This window comes from Phyllostomus discolor, chromosome 12 (genome assembly GCF_004126475.2).
Source record: "Phyllostomus discolor isolate MPI-MPIP mPhyDis1 chromosome 12, mPhyDis1.pri.v3, whole genome shotgun sequence".
In the NCBI taxonomy this organism is placed as follows: Eukaryota; Metazoa; Chordata; class Mammalia; order Chiroptera; family Phyllostomidae; genus Phyllostomus; species Phyllostomus discolor.
In genome coordinates, this window is record NC_040914.2 from 8,218,719 (window position 1) to 8,242,057 (window position 23,339).

A 23,339-nucleotide genomic window follows, 5' to 3' on the forward strand; every position below is an offset into this window, starting at 1 on the left:
TTAAATTCTAAGTTAGTCTTTTAGTCTCCAGATCTGAAACTTTTTCTTTTGCCTTGTGTGTGAATGTGCTAGGATTATGTCGTCTCAATTTCACTGACACTGTGCTATAGCACTGCCCTAGAAATGGTCATTAGCTCTACAAGATAATGAAATGTAGGTCAACATAGAGCTTGTAGGGAGGTGTGGGGCAGATGGCTCTTATTCCACGGTGATGACAATTCTGTAATCTCCCAACTCTGCATTCAGTGAAGTCACACTGGTATTTTGGGTTGGACTTGAAGGGAGAATTTACACCACAGAAACTGGCAAATGTCACAATTCAGAGCATTCTAAAACATGTTGTTTCTGAGGCAGCACACCATTGGGCTATTTCTTCAAACACCGATGTGTTGATGCCAAATGATGACATTACTGGGGACATGGCATAGGTGGCATCTAAGGAAGATGAGAAGGATTGTGGAGAACAGAGAAGGTAGTAGGCATCAGATTTTTTAAAAAATTGTTTTAGAGAGAGAGGAAGGAAGAGAGAAAAAGAGGGAAAGAAATACCGATGTGAGAGAGAAGCAGTGATCAGTCACCTCTTGTATGTGCTCTGACTGTGAACCGAACCTACAAGCTATGCATGTGCTCTGACTGGGAATTGAACCGGAGACCTTTTGGTTTGCCAGACAACTCAACCAACTGAGCCATGCCAGCCAACATAGTAGGCATCTGTTTAGATATCTATTTCCCAGGCCTGTATCTGACTTAGTTCATTTAAACATTTATTGAACCACGGTTAACGTCTGTGAAGTGAACAGAGGAAGACTCAATAATGTTCATCTGATAATGTGGCGAGTAGAAATGAAGAACATTGTCTTACATAACAGTGGAGGAGAACATGAGGTCTTAGATGTGTGGACACAAACAGCTATGTGGATGGGCCCTTGCATCATAAGAGTGAGAAAAAGGGCAGTGATATTACAGAAAGTCAACCACGGTAGGGAGAGAAAATACACATTTAATGGGGGAAGAGTCCTGTACAGGGAACACACTGACACTTCCTGCACCCAAAACAGATTTATTTCACTGGGGAAGAGAGTTTCCCCAACTCATAATCCAGATTTTCTTTCAACGCCTCCTGGGATCATCAGATATGCTCCAAGTCTCCACCACTCTACACAGTGCATTGTCTCCTCTCGTGTTTACCTCCTAGCAGCATTATGGGTCCTTTTCTGGCTGTTTTGAGCCTGAAATAGCAGGGCATTGGGCACCACAGGGATCAGTCCAGACATGCCCATTCATATGAAATTGTTCACTGTGCAGTCTTTTTTTAAAAAATATGTACTTTCAAAAAATTATATTTTATTGATTATGCTATTACAGTTGTCCCATTTTCCCCCTTCATGCCCCTCCACCCTGCACACCCCCTCCCACCCATATTCCCCCCTTTAGTTCATGTCCATGTGTCATACTTATAAGTTCTTTACCTTCTACATTTCCCATACTGTTCTTACCCTCCCCCTGTCTATTTTCTATCTACCATCTACGCTACCTATTCTCTGTACCTTTCCCCCCTCTCCTCCTCCCACTCCCCTGTTGCTAACCCTCCATGTGATCTCCATTTCTATGGTTCTGTTCCTGTTCTAGTTGTTTGCTTAGTTTCTTTTGGTTTTGCTTTAGGTGTGATTATTAATAATTGTGAGTTTGCTGTCCTTTTACTATACATGTTTTTTTTTCTTTATCTTCTTTTCTTAGATAAGTCCCTTTAACATTTCATAAAATAAGGGCTTGGTGATGATGAACTCCTTTAACTTGACCTTATCTGAGAAGCACTTTATCTGCCCTTCCATTCTAAATGAGAGCTTTGTTGGATAGAGTCATCTGGGATATAGGTTCTTGTCTTTCATGACTTGGAATATTTCTTTCCAGCCCCTTCTTGCTTGTAAGGTCTGTTTTGAGAAATCAGCTGACAGTCTGATGGGAACTCCTTTGTAGGTTACTGTCCCCTTATCTCTTGCTGCTTCTAGGATTCTCTCCTTCATTTTTACCTTGGCTAATGTAATTATGATGTGCCTTGGTGTGTTCCTCCTTGGGTCCAACTTCTTTGGGGCTCTCTGAGCTTCTTGGATTTCCTGGAAGTCTATTTCCTTTGCCAGAATGGGGAAGTTCTCCTTTATTATTTGTTCAAATACGTGCTCAATCTGTTGCTTTTCCTCTTCCCCTTCTGGTACCCCTGTAATTCGGATGTTGGAATGTTTAAAGATGTCCTGGAGGTTCCTAAGCTTCTCCTCGTTTTTTTGAATTCTTATTTCTTCATTCTTTCCTGTTTGTTTTTTTTTCCTTCCTTCTGGTCCACTCTATTGTTTTGAGTCCCAGTTTCCTTCCCATCACTATTGGTTCTCCGTGCATCCTCCTTCATCTCTTTTATGGTTACCTGCATTTTTTCATGTAATTTGCACCCAAAATCAACCAATTCTGTGAGCTTCCTGATCACCAGTGTTTTGAACTGTGCATCTGATAGATTGGCTATCTCTTAGTCGCTCAAAAGGATGAGCCCTGGGGCATTGATCTGTTTTTCTGTTTGATACATGTCTCTCTCTCTCTGGTCTGGTCGCTCCTGTTACAGTGATGGGTGGAGCCTTAGGTGTTCACCGGGGCTGGGCACCCCATTCGCTAGATTGTGACGTTGTATGTGGGGGCGGGGGGGTGGGGGGAAACAATGGTGGTAGCTCCATTCTCCTGGGATCTCAGTCCCTTCCCTGGGATCCTGGGTTGTGCGCTCTGCCCTGGTTCACAATTGCAGCCTCACTGGGTCCGCCAGTTGCTGCTTGCGTACTCAGGGTCCACCCACTGCAATCTTGTGTGCCATCCGCTGCGATCATGCGCACTCAGATGGCTTACGCGCTCCCAGTTGCCTATGTGTCCACTTCTCCCTGTTCTCCACGCACCTGGTTGCTGCTCGTCTCCGCCCCTCCTACCGGTCTGGATGAACGGGTCTACTTCAACTTCTTGGCTGTCTGACTTCCATTCAGATAAATTCTCTGTCAGTTCTGGGTGTTATTCTGCCTCTAAATTGTTGTTGCTCTAATCTTGGTTGGGCGTGGAGATACAGTGCGTCCACCTATGCCTCCATCTTGCCGGAAGTCCTGAGATTGTTCACTGTGCAGTCCTAGGTGTAGGAGGCTAGGAACTGTGAGCAAAGTGGTCACAGAGGTCAGGGCAGACAAAAGTCACCCCAGGATCCTGGATGTCCACCCAGGACACCTATCACCTGCCTCCCCCAGCAGGACATGCCCCTCTGCACCCAGCCCTAAGGCTGAGAATTTCTCCTACTCACTGCTTATGGGGTCTGTCTTGCCTTGTGATGGGCTGCTGGTATCAGTGGTTCCTGAGAATCATGAAATGAGGAAGGCAGTGAAAACTTAGAAAGACACAAGCTTTCCTCCTGGGTTCTGTGCACCCAGATACCCCACTTCTCAGACCATAACTCTCATATAGCCGTTTAACGAGCCCTGCCTCCTCTCTGCCAGGTTTCCTCCATCTTCTAATGAGTGGCTGTTAGCCTGCCTGTGATCTCTGAATTCAGAAGTTGTTCTGAGTCAGACCAATAAGAGCTATACCTGGGAGTCCAATATTAGAGATGAAAGTGGTGTCAACAGAGAAATAATTAAGAACTGTGTGTTCTGTGTTTCGTTGGAGGCATGGAGCTCATAAGCTTATTTGCCCACATCTGAGAGACCCCACTAACTCAACCACTAGGGACCCAGGGACCAAGGATGAGGGACTGTTGTCAGGGGCTCCCGAATGTCCTGCCAATGGAACCTCCCTGGACCCCAACACTTATTACTGTCTCAGGGACATGGTCCTGGGCTCAGGAGCCCCAGTACTAGCTGCTGGGGGGTGGGGGGCAACCACAGCCTGACTTTCTCTGTCTCCAGGGATTCCCATTAAAGATGCTGCACTGCTCTGCCAGGCTGTCTGTCATTTACCCCCTCAGACTCACAACAGTCGTGCACTGGGGGCTCCTAACCCCACCCCACCCATTGCACTGAGAATCAGAGACATTAACCACATGCCCCAGGTCACTCAGCATGGGTGGGGCAAGGCTGTGACTGGAACCTGGGACTGTGGGTTCCTGGTGCTGTCCTCATGCTGCCCCCGAGGTATACACCAGCCTCGTGCTCTGGGCTCATCAATTCAGAGGGGCCTGCCTGTGTCTCCTTTGGAGCTGAGGGGTCCTTATTAACCTGCCACCCAACACAGCAGGAACACGGGAGGCATAGGTTTGTGTGGTGGACTCTGTGTCTTTCCTGGGATTGTCTCCACCCTGCAGAGCCCTGGTGCCTTTTTATGAAGGTCAGGCTGTGTGTGCGGGTTTTGTCTCCCTGAGCCCTTATTTCATTTAACCTCACAAGAGGCTTGTGAGTGGGCTGAGACCAGGGAGCCTCTCAAACCTGGACCTGGCACTCAGAGAAGAGAAGGGTCTCTCCAGCCCCATATGAATGAAGTTGAGCAGAGCTGGGAACTGAACCAGGTCTGACTGCAGCCGTTGTACCCTCTTTTGGACTGAGCACCAGATCTGAGGCAAAGGGCCTGGAACCTGGCACCCTGTCCAGCCTGTCCCTCCCTGTACACTATCTCTGTCACTGCTATGGAGGGGACAGGCCCCGTAGCAGCATGTCCTGTGGGGCTTCCCTGTGAAGCTCCTGTCCCAGGAGGCCAGAGCCAGTACTGGAATCTAAGCTGTGGGCCACGATTCACTCCTTGGACACTTGGAGACACTGAACCCAGACAAGGCAGGGGGTATCCAAGTCGGTGTCTCTGAGGTGTCTGAATCTATCACAGACCTACCTCCCACTTCCCACAGAGACCCTTACTTACCAGTTTGCCAGCCTGACTCTGTGGGAGAGGGGGCGACAGGCCAGCCCTGAGTGGGTCTGGAGCCCCCTGGTTTTCCTGAAATCTATTCTCCATGTTCAGCACTCTGGGACTCAGCCTGTCTGTTCTTAAGGTCTGAGGGGCATTAGATTCCCTGAGAGACTCAGAACTGTTCTTGGGTGGTTTGTGCTCCCTGTGAGCAAAGGGCCCCAGTAACTCAGCAGCTGTGGAGATGGGACCTGTGAATGGGGAGCTGGGGACCGCAGAGGATCCTGGGAATGAAGACAGAAAAAGGTGAGGATCTAGGGTTCACAGTGGGGTCCCAGATAACTCAGACTTTTCTCCTACATCTGTCCTGTGGCCCACTCAAGGACCTCTTGCTGACCACCTGGCACATTCTCTACCCAGGTGAGGGGGAATAGTCACAAGGGTAGGCAGGTCTCTGAGGGGCAGGTATCTTTGTGGGGGTCCATCCCTAGAGCATTCTCACTCCCCTTTCAGCCCCTCACCTGAGACCAGGAGCTCCAAGGGCCCAATGGGGTGTGGCAGCAGGTAGGGTGTGCTATTGTTTGAGCTGTAGCACCTGTAGGCCTCTCCGTGGGCTGAGGTCACAGGACTCATGGGGAGTTCTGCCTGGTACCATTGAGCTCAGTACCATGATTGAAGAAGCAGAGAGGGACCACCTGCCCCATCCTTGGACAGAAGGAAAGGATGTCTTGAATTCTGTGACTGACACCGCAGGGCCACCTTCTCTCCTGTAGCCACTGTGCGGCCTGGCTGCACTGAGAGTGGCCTCTTAGGCAGCCATCTGAGAGAGAGGGAGGGGGACGAGGGTCTGCTCTGACCTGAGAGTGCCCAGGCCTCTCTGAGGACTCTCCTGCTTGTGTGTCTGTTTCCTCTGAGCCTCCCCCGATTCCCTCCCGCTTCCTATCTTTCTGTCTGTCTCCCTCCCTGGGGCCCTGCGCCTTCTCTCTGAACTTCACCCTCTGACGTCCTCCGCAGGCCCTGTGCAGACTCTGGGTCCCAGACTGAACCCACTGGCTCCTCACCTACCACCAGGATGTCCAGTGGGTCACTGGGGAGTGACCACTCAGAGGAGAAGTTGTGTCCACTGTAGCATCTCTACTGGCCCCCATGGGAGCTGCTCACAGTGTCCAGGGGGGAAGTCGGCCTGAGGGAGCCCAGCCTGGGGTTGCAAGACAGTGCTCTGAGGGAGGCCCTGTCCCCCCTCCTTGGACAAAGCAAATCTATCATAGCCAACATCAGAGTGACACTGGAGTGTCAGGTTCTTTCCAGAGGCCACAGTGGGGCCCTGCTGGGTCAGGAGGGAGGGCTTCCCAGACACACCTGGGGAAATCAGACATGAATGACAGAGGCTGCTCCTCCTACAAACCCCCTTCTGCAGTCCTGGTCCCCAGGTCTCACTGTCTCTCTCTCTCTCTCTCTGTGTCTCTGCTCAGGAGCGCCCCCCCCACTCCCCTCATCCCACCCTCTCCTTTGGGGCTCCCCTCACAGCAAAGATGCCGACAATGTGTCTCCTGTCTCAACCCATGAATGAGACAATAATGGGACTTACATGAGACCAGGAACTCCAGGGTGTCACTCCGGTGTTACCACACCTGGGTTCTGTTTTTGTAAGAGCCACAGCATCTGAATGTCCATGGGTGGTCAAGGATTATAGGGTCTAGTGAGAACAGGGCCTTGAACTGCCCACTGGGGTGTGGCTGTGAGTCCAGGGTCCAGGAAAGATTCTGTTCTTCCTTTGTCAGAATGAACTTGTCAAATCTCTGCCCTGAGCCTCACTGGAGGGTCATGTTCCCTCCTGAGGTCATGACAGGCCTCAGCAGGACTGAGAGGCCGGGTTTGCTGTAGGATCCTAAGAGAAATGAAGGCAGGGTGTTAAATGAGGCTCACATTTCCTGCAGGTCCCCAGGGCGGGGCTGTGAGAGGGAGGACAGCCCCAGGGAACACCCTTTCTGAGGACAGAGCCTGAGGCTGAGGCCCCTGAGGGTCCTCTCACCAGTCACCACCAGCACTGTGCTCTCACTGGCCACTGTGGCTGAGAGAGTAACAGTGCTATCTCCCTGCATCAGTCTCCATCATGTGTGTGATGGAGGATTTGGCTTCTTCCTGGGATCCAGTGGGAACTCTCTACCCCAGAACATTGGGCTTCCATCTCTCTCCAGACTGAACTCTTTGGCCCCCAGGGTCTCCTGACACTGGATGATCACAGAGTTTCTTCAGGGAATCACTGAGCTAGGCTCAGCCCAGATGGTGGGTTCAGGGAGGTTTCCTGGAAAGACATCAGAGGTTTGGTCATAAGACACTTCTAAACCTCAGTTCCAAGCACTCAGCTGTAGGACTTCATCATATGTCCCCATCTGCCAGGCCAGATCTGCTGCTTTCTATCCCAGCTGCCTGTCATGAGGTCCCTTGTCCCCTGTCAGGAATGACCCATGGGATACCTGGAGATTCACCTGCCAGCACTTGGGTTCTTGCACCCACACTCAGCCCTGGGAGAGAGTTCTTGTGGGAGATTTGGCTCTGAATCCTGAGCAGAACCCTCTTCCTTGTGAGCCTCCTAAGTCCTGGGGTCTCCTGACATACCAGGGCCTGGCCGTGGGGTGGGGTCCCTCTCAGACCAGGGCTTCCCCTGCCCCTCCTCACATCTCACAAAGACAGAGCAGGCCCTAAGTGTGGGGGTCATGGTGTCTCTTCTTCTGGACCCAGTGGTGCAGCAGGAGGAGATCATGGTGTCCTCAGACACACAGGGTATGGATACTCAGAGGCTGGCCCTCCCCGTCATGGGGCTGTCGCATCAGTGGCTACTCACGAAGGGGAAGAGCTCTTCTCCAGGAGCTTAGATCTCCTTTTCATGATGAGTAGTAAATAGACCCTCAGGCTTCCTGAAATGCTCATTGCAGATGGGGTGACCTGAGGCATGTCCCTGTAACAGCCTCCCCCATGGGGTCTCCTTTACCCTCAGCCTATCTATCAACACCTTGCTGTGGGGCTGTCACTATGGACACTGGTCACCCAGGCCTTGGAAATGCTTCAGGAAGACGTGGACTCCTGTGTCCCACACAGCTCACATCAGCAGAGGCATGTTCACCATCTAACTGTGCAGTTTAGGTCAAGTGTCACTGTGACAATGAGCACGAAGGAAGGATACAGGGAAATGAGAGAAGGAAACATATCCTTTCTCCTGGACCCAGGATGTGGTTTTCTTTCTGTCACAACTGCCCTCCAGGACTTCCTTTTTTTCTTAGTTACAGCATCTACCCAGCCTTCCTGGGAATAAGCCTCTGAGTCATTGCTGCCTCCTCAGTGACCCTTGTTTCTTGGGTTAAAGTCTCCTCCTCATCCTGTGGTCTTGCTTTCAAGCCTTAAGAAACATTGATCTGAGGGAGAGTTCTGATTTTTACTTAAAACAGGTATTTATTTAAATACACATCACACAATGTCTGTGTAACCTTGAATTGTATTAGCTTATCTCTGAGCCTTAGGTTCCTCACTTTGAACCTCAGAGTTGTTGTGGGCCAGTGATTCTGGGCTTGTGGGAGGGAGATATCAACTTCCAGACCAGATGAAGACATGAGTGTGTTGGGACACAGGAAGATCAACTTGTCCACAGTCAAGTGCAAGATTGTTGCACCCACTCAAAAACCTGTCTGCTCTGAATACAAAATAAAGCTGCTTATAATAGTTCTAAAATATGTAGGCACAGATAAGTGTAGAAAAAAGAAATGAATGTTCCCCAAATGGACAGAGAGCCACAGCAAAGAACAGAAACCAAACCTGAGCGGTCACCAGTGGCGAGGACCATCAACAGGTCACAAAAAGGAAATTCCCAGCTTTGTGGATACCAGGAGGGACCCCAGGTCCTCAAGGAAGGCAGGAGCCAGGGTCCAGGTGAAGGCTGGGAGCGATGGTCCCCTGCCTCGTGTTGCTCTATGGGCACTGGGATAACTCTGTCTACTGATCCAAACTCATGGTCAACACTGAGCAGTCTCCTCTATGTGGCCTGAAGCAGTTTAAGTCCAGGTGTTCCCAGCCAGGAGTGCGTGTCCTGTGTGCGCAGGTGAGGCTCCCATTAGACCATCTCTGATGGACAGAACACTGAGTATATGCTGAGTCTGAGCTAGTAGACGCCATGGGGAGGGGCAGCTGCCACAGGCCCACCTTGGCCTGACTCTCAGGACAGCTCCAGAGAAACCTGTGGGCGGCCCTGAAAAATAAAGGGAAAACTCAATTTTTTGAGCCTAGAACAGATATTATTTTTAGAAGAATATAATGAGTTAGAAATCTTAGAGATGCAACACCCAATAGAATGAACACATTAAAAGAATTCATCCTATCATGAATGAGACACAGCTGAAGGACCAATGATGAAAGTGGAGTGCAATATTGAGGACATTTCCAGATGCAGTATAAGAAGAACAGAAATAGGGATTTAAGATACTTGGGGGCTAGAATGAGAAAGGACAACTCACATTTATGGTGTCAGAAGGGAAGAAGTGAGAATGACGTCTAGGAACAGCTCAAGAGATAAATAATTGAACACTTCACAGAGGTGAGGAAGAACAACTAAGTGTTAGAGTGCATGTATTTAAAAATAAAATATGTATCTTGACCTTTTGTAGCAAATGAAGCAAATAAAGGGTACATTAAAAAGAAAAAATATATCCTTCACTAAACTGTACACACTAAAAAGGTTAATTTTATTTTATGTGTATTTCAACTAAAAAAAAAAAATCAAGGAGGACTGGCTTGGGGTCCTAAAAAGACCCAGAAGATAGTGGAGAAATACCATCCAGGAGCAGACTGTTAGTGAGATTTTATACTGAGCCACATTATTTTTAAGGGATGAAGGTGAAAGTGTCAGCAGGGGCACAATCCCTAAGCAGGAACTTGTGTCTCTCTCATTAAGTGTCATGGAGACACACTTCAGGCTGTGTCTCCATGAGAGAGAGCAGCTTTCGAGGGAGAGAACTTTGATCTACCAGATGCATTTTCCTGTCCAAGGAGTTGAACAATACACTTTATTTGAAATAAATAAAATGTTTTCAAGAAACTTGATAAAGAAAATGAGAGTGAAAGAAAGCATTTTCAGAACTGCAAGGTTTTATATACTTCACTATTTTCACACTCACTGAAAAGAATAGAAAGTGGTGTAATTCAGTTTGAGGAACGATGACCCCAAACAAGAGTAAGTGAGATGCAACAATGAGGAAATATGGCAAAAAGGAGGGAAAATAAATGTCTAGTCACTGTTGTATACCAGAAACTAATATAATATTGAGTGTCAACTACAAGTGAAAAATAAAAAAAAACATCATTTATAAAAAAGGAAACTTGTTATCAATACAACATAGGTGGATATTGAGAACAAGTAAAAGAAACCAGTGAAATAAAGAAAAAACCCAGCCAAATAAAATAAACCCACACACATTTGCACACACTCACACAATAGCACACAGCCACACATGTGCATGCAGGCGGGTGCATTGACACAGATGGCTTCAAATTTCCATTCCTTGCCCTCTTCATCTCCTTGGCCAGGATTTTGCTGTTGAGTTTCCAAAATTGTCTGAATCCCCCACACCTGGAATTCCTGAGGATCATTGTTCTAAAGTTGTGCGGAGGGGGTTCTGTGTATTTTTGTTTGTTCTGAAGCTTCCTGCCTTGGAACCAACCCTTCAATCTCACATGTGGCCTGAAATAATAGACCTCCCTCAGAGCAACTGCACAGTAAGCCCAAGCCAGGGGCCATGGCGATTCCTGCCCACCCCTGCTGCCTACAGCAGAGAGCCGGCACACATAGCAGAGAACCCCCTCCCGTGAGCCCGGTCCTAGTTGGTCCTGGGATGGCTTCCTGGTTCCTCCAACCCGAGGCTCACTCCCTCACCAGGGGCCCCAGGGCTCCCAGCCCAACCAACTCAGAAAATATTGCCCGTGAGAAGTGGGGGCCACCAAGGTCTTCCCTCAACCCTCAGTGTGGCACATTTATTATTTTGTGTGTTTCCAGGGAAGTTTTAGCCATTTAAGGACCCATACTTAGGGGACAGATATACATTGATGCTCCTTGCTCTTGGTGAGTTGTGGGAGATTCTGTCCCAGGAGTAACAAGTAGTTAGTAATAGTGATTATATTTGTGTGCTGTACCCATGTGTCACCTCATGTGAGCTTCATGACTACTCTGTGGAATAATATTTACATTTTTAAAAACAGAGGCAGAAACTGTGCCTAAGAAAGGAAATGTGACTTGTCCATATTCAATAGCCAACATGTAACTCTCTTAGCTCGAGCAGGGTGATTTAAACCCCCATCCTCTGCTGTTCCTACCCACGTACATCACCTGAAGTCTCACATGTGATGAGATGACAGAGCTGTGGGAGATATTGGTTTATGTGAAGGTGCATTTAGCTAGTAAGTAGTCTCACGGAGGACAGGGTGTGAAGACTCCCCTACTGAAGGGCCTTTAAGACCCTCTGCTGGGCCAGTGGGAAACATCTCTCCCAGACTCACCTGGCTCTTCCTGGAGGCAAGACACTCATTTGGGTGAACTATTGCCCCTGTTTAACAAGACGTTCTAGGATGTGTCTCATTCTGAGAATGACAGGATCTGTGGTGTCTCTTATGTGCCCTCTGGTGGCCACAGGGAGGATGGCTTCAGGCTTGAAGGCAAGTGCCTTTCAAGACCTAGGGCCTTCTCCAGACAGGGTGCCTTTGTTGAGCTTCAGGTCCTTGTGTCTAGCCACCTCCTTTAGACTTTCCCCCTACATTCGGTTTTCCACCATTATATGTGATGTCCAGTGTAGGTTTTTACTTGCCCCTTTATCAGATTGAGGAAGTTCTCTGCAATTTCTGGTGTGCTGAGAGTTTTGTTGGATTTTGCTAAATGCTTCTTCTTTGTCATGTATTAGTTAATTCTATATGCATGGGGTTATTTATGGGCTTTTGATTCCGTTCCATTGGTCTGTATGACTTTTTTTTGCAAGCATCATACTGTTTTAATTAATACAGCCCTGCATTATAATTGGATATCAGGCAGTGTTATGCCTCCAGAGTTTTTTGTTGTTTTGTGTGAATTTTAGTATTGCCTTTTCCACTTTGGTGAAAAGTGCCATTGGAATCTTCATAAGGATTGCACTGAACTTGTAGATCACATTGGGCATTATAGATGTTTTAACTGATTCTTTCAAACTGTGACAGAATAAAACATTTAGGTGAACACCTGGCCAAAATACAGATATGTGTTGATATGAGATGGGCTCTGCTAAGCTGACAAACATTCTGGGGAGGGAGGGAATGCTGACAAGAGTCCTTGTGGGAGGTGTTTTGGAGGATGACCCGATTCAACTGACAACCTGGTGCTTGTGGAAACTAAGCACAAATACTGCCTTTCTTTCCACGCCCACGTAATGACAGTGGTTCCTGGTGGAAACAGGACATGCTCAGAGTGGACTGATGTTCCTATTTGGAGTAACTCACGTTCTTTCTTCCACAAGGATCCACTGGCTCCAAAGTTTCGAACTGACTGAGTCTTTTGAAATCCATGGTAAGATTCTGCTCTGGTAGATGAGAGAACAAGTCCTAGATATGGATAGGATTCTGCCAGTGGGCTCCATCACAAGGGGCGTGGGGAGTGTGACACAGCTCAGCTCAGACTTCCAGTGGATCCCCAATCACCCTGACCCACAAATGAGAGGCCTCCTTTACTCTGTCTTCATATGTGGGCCTGATTCCATAGGTGCCCGATGACTCTCAGGGGCCCTAGAACCAGCATCAGTGGACAGAGAGGCAGGTGTGGCATCTTCTCTTTCCTCTGCACCTGAGCTGGGCCTCTTCCCCTTCATGCACTTCCTCTCATACTGACCACACTGGGCACCAAGGACCTCAGTGATACTTGGGACATGGGGCTCTTCCTTAAATCTCCACATTTGTCCCCAGGACTTTAGGAAGCAATTCTTTCTGTAAATATTTGATTAGTTGACGTATAAACTGAGAACCTAGCAGAAGCCTGGTGGAGTCTGTGTCTTCTTTAGGCTAAGAGGATTCTGCTACCCAACAGATGTGAAATTGGTTGATCCCTTGGGTGAGGGTCTGCAGACCCCAGGTGCTGCATGACGCAGGAACCAGAAGAGGAGGTGGGGCTGTGCCTGGCTTTTCATGTCTCCTACAGTCTCATTTCTTTTCCTTGAGGATTGGTTTTTCACTGTCTTCAGTATCTTCTCTGCACACAGCCAGCACTGCCTGGACCCACATTGCCCACTGAGCTGCAGTGAGTGTTCTCACTGGTCCCTCCTGAAGCTCCCCACTTGTGGTTCAGGTCCCAGGAGGCCAGTGTTCCTGAACGCCCAGGGCTCCATTGGGCACAGTGCCTCGGTCAGTCATTTAGGGCCCAGGACAGAGCTGGGGCTGAGTGTAAGATGCGTCCCCTCACCTGAGACCTTGAGATGCAGAGGGTCATGGAGTGTGACCACAAAGGAGAAGGAGCTGGGAGAACCAGCATTTGTAGGCCCCCGCCTAGGTGATGCTCACAGGGCCCACAGAGATGGCCTGGGCCGGCTCCTATCACAGGTCCTGGACCCATGTGTTGGGATGCGTCAGCTCTGCCCTCCTTCAGCAGATGGGACAGTGTTGGTTGTGACCACTGGGCTACACGAGAAAGACATGTTCTCTCCTGAGGCCACCACAGGGCTTGGGTGGGCTGAGAGGGGGGAGGCTCTGCACACTCCTGGGGAAGAAGGAGGATCTGTGTTAAAGGGGAAAATCACCCCACAATCCCCAGGTGTGGACTGTGAGGGGCAAGGTCCCCCTCAAGTTACACCGTGTTCTTTCTGCCTATGAGAAGAGGGCTCGGTTTCACCCTCTTACCTGTCTCCACCAGCAGCAGGCCATCACTCTGCTCTGAGCGGCCACATGGACATCTCCCCTCAGTGTGGGAGCTGGTGGGTCAACAGGAATGTGGTCCTGTTGCTGCAGTCCTGTGGGTCCCCATAGCCCAGGGTGCTGGCCTGTCTCTTTACACGGCCTGCAGGCATCTGCCTGCAGAGACCCCTGACACCAGGCAGTCACAAGGCTGCCTGTCATGTTCAGCCAAGACAGAGGGTTTGGAGAGGACTCCTGGAAAGGAATCAGACCTAAAGTGTCAGAGGCATTCTTGTCCTCTCAGTTTCCCCAGCTGTCGCTCCAAGGCCCCTCTCAGACTTGTCACCACCAGTCCAGACCCACCGTGTGCCCACCTGCACAGGGATGTCTTTTGGCTGAAGCAGAAGGCCTAGGGAAGGACTTACCTGCTTGTACTTGGTCCCATGGGCCCTGGGAGACCCTTGCTGAGAGTTCTCTGTAGGAGCTATGCCCCCCACCCCCGCCAAATTCCAGGCCTAGTCTGGGCCCCTGAGTGCTGGGGTCAGGTCTGGGACTGAGCAAATATCTCCTCCCCCTAGAACTTCTGCCCCCACTGAGCCTCCTGAGTCCTGGACCTGGGAGGTGAGGGGGCGCCACCCTTTTCTTTTCCCAAAACTCACAAAAGCAGAGAAGGTCAATGGGGGTCAGTGCTGCGCTGCTGCCCCCGAGGGTTCCCAGCGGTGCAGATGACGTATAAAGTCCACAGAACCCAGAAGGACAGATGGACACACAGGGTGTGACAAGGCCCTGGCTCCATGTGACAAGTCTCAGTTTCCTCCTCAGATGCAATCTACCCTTCCTGAGAGGACAGCAGCTTCTGGGACCTTTCAGACCAGATCTGAGGGTCAGCAGGCCCCACATGCTCTGCCTCCACCTCACGTGAAACCCAAGGCCAGAGGCTGACACTGGTCCCAGTATGTGAGGGTACAGGACACTGGGCAGGACTTGGCAGCAGCCCAGTTTTGGTGCCAATTCTGACTCTGCCTGTTATGGAGCCTGTGTGACCTTGGACAATTCACTCTCCTTTCCTGAGACTCCATGAATGCAAAATTTCTTCCACCCTCTCACCATCCCAGCAACCAATTGATGTTTACTGAGCAGTTACCCTGTCCAGGCAAGAGATTCACTGGGGAAGGTGACTGATTCCTTCCCTGGACACACGCAGTTCTGATTAGTGACATTAGACAGCACATTAGACATTAGACAGTGACATTAGGTCGTACAAGTATTTAGACAACGGGTAGTTTGGCTGTAGTCTTGTTAAGTTGTAGAGAAGGAGAAAAACAGAGGACAGAGGTGTACGTCTAGCAACCTTAGTGACGGAGTGTGGAGACCTGCTGGGGACGGAGGGGCCAGGACATGATAGGGGTCAGCACAGGGGGTGAGAAGATGGCACCCTCAACCAGGAAGAGGGCCACTATCCTAAGAACCGCCAGCCAGCAGGGCGTGCTGTGCCTTGGTCACACGGGGCCTTTGCTCCCTGAGAGTGCTTGTGGGTTTCAGCTTTAAGGTAACGGGAAAGTCCCTGGGAAGGAAAGCATGAGCAGATTACTATTGGAGACTACTATTACGCTGCTCTGTAGAAAACGAGCTGCAGAAGGACCATAGGAACAATAAGCAGTGATAAAACTCCCACATCACGGGCCACCAGATGATGAGCTGAACAGTATTCTACATGGTTTGTGAGAGTTTTTTATAAAATCTTACACAATCCCTGTAACAAATCTGCATGTGCAGCTGTGTGAGGAGCAGCAGGAAGGCTTTGTTGTTACCATGGTCTGGGAGGTGTACAGAGGAGCCTGCTCTCAGAAGATTGGCTCCAGGAGTGCCCGTGTATAGGCACAGTGTGGCCGTAACCTAGGCTGTGTGAGTCTGGGAGGGGAGTGGGTCACTGGGATGCAACTGGTTTGTAGGCAGGAGGTGGCTGTGCCTGGGAGGGAGAGTTCAGCTCAGTGTGATCTTCAACAACAGAAGATCAGGTGAAGATACTTAGATGTTGCTGGAGTGAGGTGGAGACCTGTGGGAAGGCTTTGTGCAGGGGATGGTCAGAGACAGGTAAGTTTAGGTCTATGAGAATAAAACACCTCAGCTGGGAGTGAGGGCCTGGAGGAGGCTTTTGGGGTCACACCAGCAAGTTGTTCTGAGTCTCCACCTGAGCTTGACTGTGGACATGAACTGGGGTCACAGGAAGAAGGGCTCAGGGTCAGAGCTGTGGGACTTGTTCACTGTGTGTGAGGGGGCAGAGAGCAAAGAACTGAGGGCTCTTCTGCCCTCTGCCTTCGTTGAATGGGGAAGCCAATGGCACTGTCACAAGATTGACGACCCCATGAGGAACAGGAGGTTTGGGGAAATATTTCCATCAGTCAGCTGATGCCCAGAGGGAACCAGCAGACCTCCCCTGGCTGGGTATGTGGTTTTGTTTCTCTCCAACACTTCCTCTCTCTGACTTCCCAGTTTCTGCAAGCAGGAGCTCCTTCTCTCCATCACTCTCCATCAACACTTCCAAGTCACTTACAGCACCGCCCCCCATGCCCCACTGCCTCTCCGCCCCCAGACAGTAGCTCTGTGTCTAATATTTTTTTTCCATCTTCTTGCTTTGGGCAAAAGAACTAGTTGGAGACAATTCATAGGTTTTAGTTTAAGACATGAAGAAACATTTATTGACTGTCTATTTGAGACAGTAACTTCTCTCCCTTTTGTGTATTGCAGGGAAATGTGACACCTCAGCTCTCAAGGTTGTCCTGAGGATTAGCAGTGCCTGAGACACAGAGCATCTGGATCTGGTGTCGTTCCTGTGACCCAACTAAGACACGGGTCTGAGACACTCATGGCATAAAGGGCTTATGGAAGCCACATGCATATCCCCCAGCTTCCAAGGTTAATCAGAAGCTGTAGTACATCCTCGGTTGAACAGCAGATGAGCAGAGACTTAAAGGATACAGGAGTGACAGTTCTCATCTGGATCTGGTACTCAGCCGAAGTCAAGGGGGAAGGTGGAAATTCCATCAGTGGGCTGATCCCTAAGCACAAAGGCACCAAGTGCATCGCTGACCTGGTGGGACCTCTGCCTCCCGCCAAACTGCTTGGGGGCGTGGCACAACTTCTAAGGTGTAAGGGATTTGTGGGGAGCCATGTCTGCTTTACTTGCACTTCTTCTTATTGAAGTAAAATTAACATAAAATTGAGATTTTAAGTATAAAATTCTCTCGAATGTATTCAATACACAATGTCTGAACCACAACTTCTATGTAGTTTCAAGAAATTTTAATGCCCCCCCAACACCCGCAAAATCACAGTCTCCAATGTCTCCTCTAACTCGACCCCTGGCAAACCAATCTGACTCCTGTTTCCATGGGTTTCCTGCTCCTGGACACTTCATATAAATGGAATCACACAAAATGTGTTTTTTGTGTCTGGTTTCTGTCATTTAGCATAATGTTTCCAAGGTTCATCTATGTTGTAACACGGGAAGGTTTTCATTCCTTTTTAAAAATCTGCACCCAAAGATATATCCATTGATTTGAGAGAGAGAGAGAGGGCAGGGGCATCAATGTGAGAGGGAATCATCTGACAGCTGGCTCCTGTACTCACCTAGATGGGGTTTGAACCTGCAACCTAGGTACATGCCCTGATTGGAAATCAGACCCAAACCTTTGATGTACAGGACGATGCTCCGCCCAACTGAGCAGCCCCACCAGGGCAGTCTTCCATTCCTTTATGTGATCAAATAATATGCCACTGTATGGACATACCACAGTTTGGTTTTGTATTAGCTGATGGATATTTGGGGTTTCTTCACTTTTTGGCTGTTATGAATAATGTGCTATGTACACATTTTGGTGGGAAAAAATGTTTTCTTTTCTCTTGGGTGTATGCCAAGGTCGGGGAGAGTTGCTGGATCACATGGCAACTCTGCTGACCAGTCCGAGGAATGGCCAGAACACGACTGACACAAACCGCTCATACAAGAAGTGAGTGAGGACTTCCTTCATCTGTCTGTCATCCTGGCCACTTCAGAGGCTGTGCAGTGGCATCTCGTTGTACTTTGTACTTGCATTTCAGTTATGACTAGTGATCTAGAGCATTTTTCATGTGCTTATTGGTCATGGGCATGTCTTCTTTGGACACCTACCTATACATATTCTTTTCAGATATTTAAATGGAGATATTTTTTATTATTAGTTTTGCATGTTATTTACCATATATTCTAGATACAAGTCCTTTGTCACATATGTGGTTGGCAGGTTTTTTACCCATTCTGTGTGTTGTTCTTTTACTTCCTTAATGAGTTTCTTTGAAGGACAAAATTTTGATGAGGTCCAATTTACGTATTTTCACTTTTGTGCTTGTTCCCAAATATATTTTGCGACATTTTTGTAACCATGATCTAAGCAAGGGTCCCACAGAGCATGTGATATCAATCTAGAAAGCCCTCCTTTTTCTACCAACTTGACTCTCTGTAGGGCCTAGGCTGGTGGTCTTTGGGGGTCCACGTCTGGGTCTGCTGGTAGTTTCCTCCTGCTTGCCTTCTCTTTTTCCTCCATGTCCCCCACTCTTAAACTGCAGACAAAGCCCAAATTAGTGGCTCATTGCAGATTCCAAGAGATCCCCTGTAAGCGAAGCCCCAGGACCACCCAAATCCCATCACGGACTGGAGCACAGGATCAAGCTGCCTGGAGAGGGCTGAGTGGGGTTTCCCCCCAAAAGTATATTCACACCCGAACCCCTGGAACCTGTGAATTTCACCTAATTTTGGAGTAGGTTCTTCTTTAAAAACAATGCTTTTATTAACATTTTTAACTTTATATCAAATTAGATAACAATTACATATAGATCACAACATTAATCCAACATATTTGATCAATTTGATTTGACATAATTCAGGTCAGATTTAATAGTCTCTTCACTGATTCTTTGTACTGAGAAAGGGTGTCTTCATTGTCCCCCTCATTTTTAAGACTAACAACAGACTCTTTGCAATCTTCAGCTTCTTTAGTACCAAGCAGCTCTTCTTTATTTACTTCCAGGTTTTTCTCTTAGGCTTTAGTTCGGAGAAGTGTTTCCAGGATATTTTTTTCTGAGGAGCTGTTTGTCCATATATATGCTTCCATGTCTGCCTCAGTCCTATGTTTCTCCCTTTCCTCCGTGTTCCAAGACTCATGGTATAAAACTGTTAACAGATACACTGCATAATCAGAATCCTGTCTCCTTGAAGGGCACTTACCTGTTTTGATGGTAAGCACAGCTGTGGTCTTGCAGTATTGCTCTCCTACAAGTTTGATAAGTTTCTTCTTTGCATGATCATGTAAATTCAAACTGGAGAGTTTAACCGTTAAGGTTACTACTTGTGTTTTGGGGTTTTGAACAGATGGTCCTGAAGAAACATAATCAGCTGTGTCAATTGCAGTTGGAAAATGCTTCTCACATTTTCCATCACTGTCGAGTGCAGCAGGCATTCAGTGCAGAAATCTTTAAAGGCCTCACAGTGATTTTAATTGTTACAAGAGTCAAATGCAGGGAACTGGGGATCTTTGGAAGTTCTGGATTTACCTCCTTTGCCATGGGCACACCCCCTTTTACTGTATAACCCATTCGAACAGGAGGAGGCACTGCAGAGGGTTCAATCGGTACTGCAAAAGGGTAAACCCTGGACCAGCTCTGGTCACCAGCCATGTTCTCCATCCTAAGAGGTAGTACCTTTCTTCTCAATGGCCTTTCAGATTTGGATGTCCTTTCTGTTGTATGTGGGTTTGGTTCCGGGTGAGAGTGGTTAGAGACACAGTGGTGGAGAAGGCATGCAGGTTCCCTCCACCCCACCCAGCTGCAGGGACAGCCATGTGGGGAGTGAGGTGGCTGCCGTAGCTGTGAAGACAGCGAGACAGAGAGCTGGAATAGGTTCTCTGACAATATAATTAAGTTAAAAATTTTGAGGTGAGATGACACTGGGTTATCTGTGTGAGTCTTAAATTCAATGATATGTTCCTTTTACAAAACCAAAGTCGAGATGCCGTGCAGAGAAGGCCATGTGAAGATGGAGGCAGGGATGGGTGTGATGCAGCCGCGTGCCCAGCAGTGCTGGCAGCCACCCAGGAGGGACAGAATCTCTCCTAGAGCCTGGGGAGAAAAGCAGGTCTTGGCTATACTTTGATTTGGATTTCTGACTTCTAGAATGCCAGAGAATGAATTTCTGTTATTTTAAGCTGTTCTGACTGTGGAAATTTATTATAGCAGCCACAAGAAACTGATGCACCATCTACCTTAAGAAGAAGGAGACCATCTCCCAGGGCAGACAGTCAGTCTCCCAGCACTAACTTCATAGCTCCTCAGTGTTCCTGTGGGAACCTGACAGGAACACCTAAGCACCTGTGGGTGTCACATCCCCAGCACCACTGACCTTATTCCTGGCCTGAGCTCGTTGTGTCTTTCTGTGCACAGGGACCATTCCCGACTCTCTCGTCCATCCTGCATTCACATGCAGGCACCTCCTGTGCAGAGGGGCTGCCCTCACCCCTGGGCTCTGGTCCCTGCTGGGGAAACAGGACCAGGCTGGACACTTTTCCTAAAAGCCATGACTTTTAGAGTAAGGAGTGGGTACCATCACGAGTGGGTACCATCACCTCTGATGGCAAACCTGTAGGCTGTGGCTTCTGGTGTCTTTTTGTAAGATAAGTATGTTTTAAAAAATATAATCAATGTGTTTAATTTATCCTTGTTGATGCTAAAATCATCTCAGATTTTGTCAGGGTTTTGATCAGAGCAAAATACCGAATGGTTGTTGGAGCCCAACATGTGAAATTTTTAAAGGAAGAGAGTCCTCCGACGGGGGAGTGAAGACGCTCAGGGACTGCCGTTTCCGGGGGCTCTCATGGCTCGAGTCCACGTGGAACTCAACGCAGAGGATTAATCATGCGTTTGTCCTGTGAGTCAGGGCTGGCGTCTCAGGCTAGCAGCCTGTTCGGTTGCAGTCACTTAGAAGGGCCTGAGTTAGGTTCAGAGCTCTGCAGAGGCCGTCTTTAAATTCTCAAATAGTTTTAAACGTGGAGTCCTCCATTTTCACTTTATATTTGGTCCTGCTTGAAATTTATGTAGCTGGTTCTGGTCTTAGGATTGACCTTGGGTAGCTGGGCTCCCTGGAAAAAGAAAGGAGTGACTCCATCAGAAACTGCAATATGCGCTGTAGCCACCAGACGGCGGCACCACACAGGGTAACCAGGAGGGCCATGGCAGCAGTTTGGCCTTTCCCACTCTGTGTGTCCTCATGGGACGATCACTTTCATCTCCAAAGCCCGGGCTCACAGAGGGAATGTTCTCTAGCTCTGACGTACTTCAGAGATGAAAATGTCTGACTCCACAGTTCAAGGGGGTTGGGAAAACCACAGCTAGTTGGATCAAATGCATAAAGGCAGACATAAAGTCCACGCTAAGTATCAGTCTTGGGAAAAGAATGCCGAGACAGGCTGGGAAGAGCGTGTGTGCTTGCTTTGGTGATGGCAAGAAGGCAGCCGAGTGATCCCGTTCTTAGCTACTACCTCCTGTGCAGCGCCAGTAAGTAGCAGTGGGAGTGCATCTCCTCACGATTGAAGGTGGTCTGCCTGCAAACAGAAGTGCCGTCCCTGAAGGAGCCTTACACACCTCATCGGATTCGCCCGAGAACCCCAAACTTCTTGGGTCTTTGTCAGTCTGACAGATGATGAGGACTGACTGATAGCTCTGTTTATTCGACATTGGAGTTGAGGAATTAAAAACATCATGACCCTGTTTTGACAAGATACACGCACTTTTGTGTTTAGTGCAGCATCGTTCATGATAATTTCAGACAGGAAAGCAACTCAGACACCCATCTGTGGACGGAAAGGCAAAAAAGGTGTGGTGCATGTAGACAGTGGAAAGATATTTACCTGCAAGAAAGGAAAATGTCTCATTTTCAGCCACATAGATGGACCCTGAGCAGATTATGTTAAATGAGCTAAGCCAGACAGAGAAAGACAAGTACTGTATGGTATCCCTTACATGTGATACCACAAACAGTCAAACCCGCAAAACACAGGGATGCGTGGAGGCAGGGATAGGAGCAGTGTTGTCAAAACCTACAAACTTGAAGTGAGTAGCAAACAAGCCACAGAGGTCTAATGTACATTATGATGAATAAGACATTAATGTTGCACTTTATATATGTAATATGTAAATATTGCTACATTGCCAGTCATGTGACAATATATAAATGTATCAAAATAACATGTTTACCTCTTAAAATTACACAATCAAATTTATTCAGTTAAAATACTGAAATCCTCAGTTCATGACTTAGTATCATTAAAAGTTCATTAATGGCCCTCCTGTCTTTTTTAGAGAAGTATTACTTATTTAACTCAACTTTTATGTTTTACTTGTGTATTTGGAAAACAAACACAAGATATGCCTTCCAGATAGATCTCCAGAGGCATGACTGGAGACATGGCTCAAGCAAAAAATGCTGTTGCTACTTCCTGGATGAAAAAAACTAAGAAATGGGCAGGCTGCTCTGGTCTCGGGTCGCAGCCCCTCTGCAGCCTCTGCAGCAACATTCTTAGGACCCACCTGCTCCACTGCCCTGAGTGCTGGGAGAGGCACAACCAGCACCTCACAAAGTCATTTCCCTCTTCCAGACCTCATGCTCTCAGTTTGCTGGGAAATCCTGTCTTCAGCATTTTAGTTTTATTTGATTCCCAAGGGGTTTGGAAGAGAACTAGACATCTCTCATGCAACACGTGCACAACCAAAATCTTTATTCCCCTACTTCCCAGCCTGATCCTCTCAGAGTCTTCCTCTTCTCAGTCAAGGTCAATTCCATCCTTACAGGTGCTCAGGTCAGACATCTTGTTGCTATCCTTGATGCCTGTCTTGCTCTCACACTAATCTCTAATCCATCAGTACACCTGCAGTCAGTGCAAAGTATAGAGAGAACCCTAACACTCAGGTCCAAGCCACCATCTCTCCTACAAGGGGTTATTTTAAGTCTCCTAACTGGTCTCCCTCCTGCCTCCTTGGCCCACCTTATATCAGTCTCCCTAGAAGAGGACCTGTGAACCCTTAGAGTTGAATTCTTTTTTTAAAGCATATTTTATTGATTATGATACATTAGAATTGTCCATTTTTTTCTCCCCTTTATCCCCCTCTGCACTGCACTGCCCCCTCCAGCATTCCCCCCGACCTTAGTTCATGTCCATGGGTCACATATATAAGTTCTTTGGCCTCTCCATTTCCTATATCATTCTCAACCTCCCCCTGTCTATTTTGCATCTACCATTTATGCTTCTTATTCCCTGTACCTTTTCCCGAATTCTCCTCACTCCTCCTCCCCACTGATAACCCTCCATGTGATGTCCATTCCCCCACGAATACACTGTTTATGTCTCCCCCATCCCTTAGTATATCCTGGGTATGGACATAGTGCAGGGTCTGCGGCTACACACGACTGCAGGAGAGTTCTGCCTGTGGGTGCGAGTGGTAAAATCCATTCTGCTGGGACATGCTAATCATCCTCCTGTGCAATTGCCACCCCCACAACAGGTAATAGCAGTGAAACA

At 48.2% G+C, this 23,339-nt stretch overlaps 1 long non-coding RNA gene and 1 pseudogene across 1 annotated transcript; both read right to left on the reverse strand.

Moving 5' to 3' along the window:
• Positions 1 to 5,777: 5,777 nt before the first annotated feature.
• Positions 5,778 to 8,620, reverse strand: LOC114511359. Its single transcript, XR_004900121.1, has 2 exons — positions 6,437 to 8,620; positions 5,778 to 6,207 (listed from the first exon to the last, which is right to left on the reverse strand). It is a non-coding gene; the product is annotated as an uncharacterized LOC114511359 (long non-coding RNA).
• Positions 8,621 to 18,558: 9,938 nt separating this feature from the next.
• Positions 18,559 to 21,922, reverse strand: LOC118497587 (annotated as a pseudogene).
• Between the last annotated feature and the right edge of the window lie 1,417 nt (positions 21,923 to 23,339).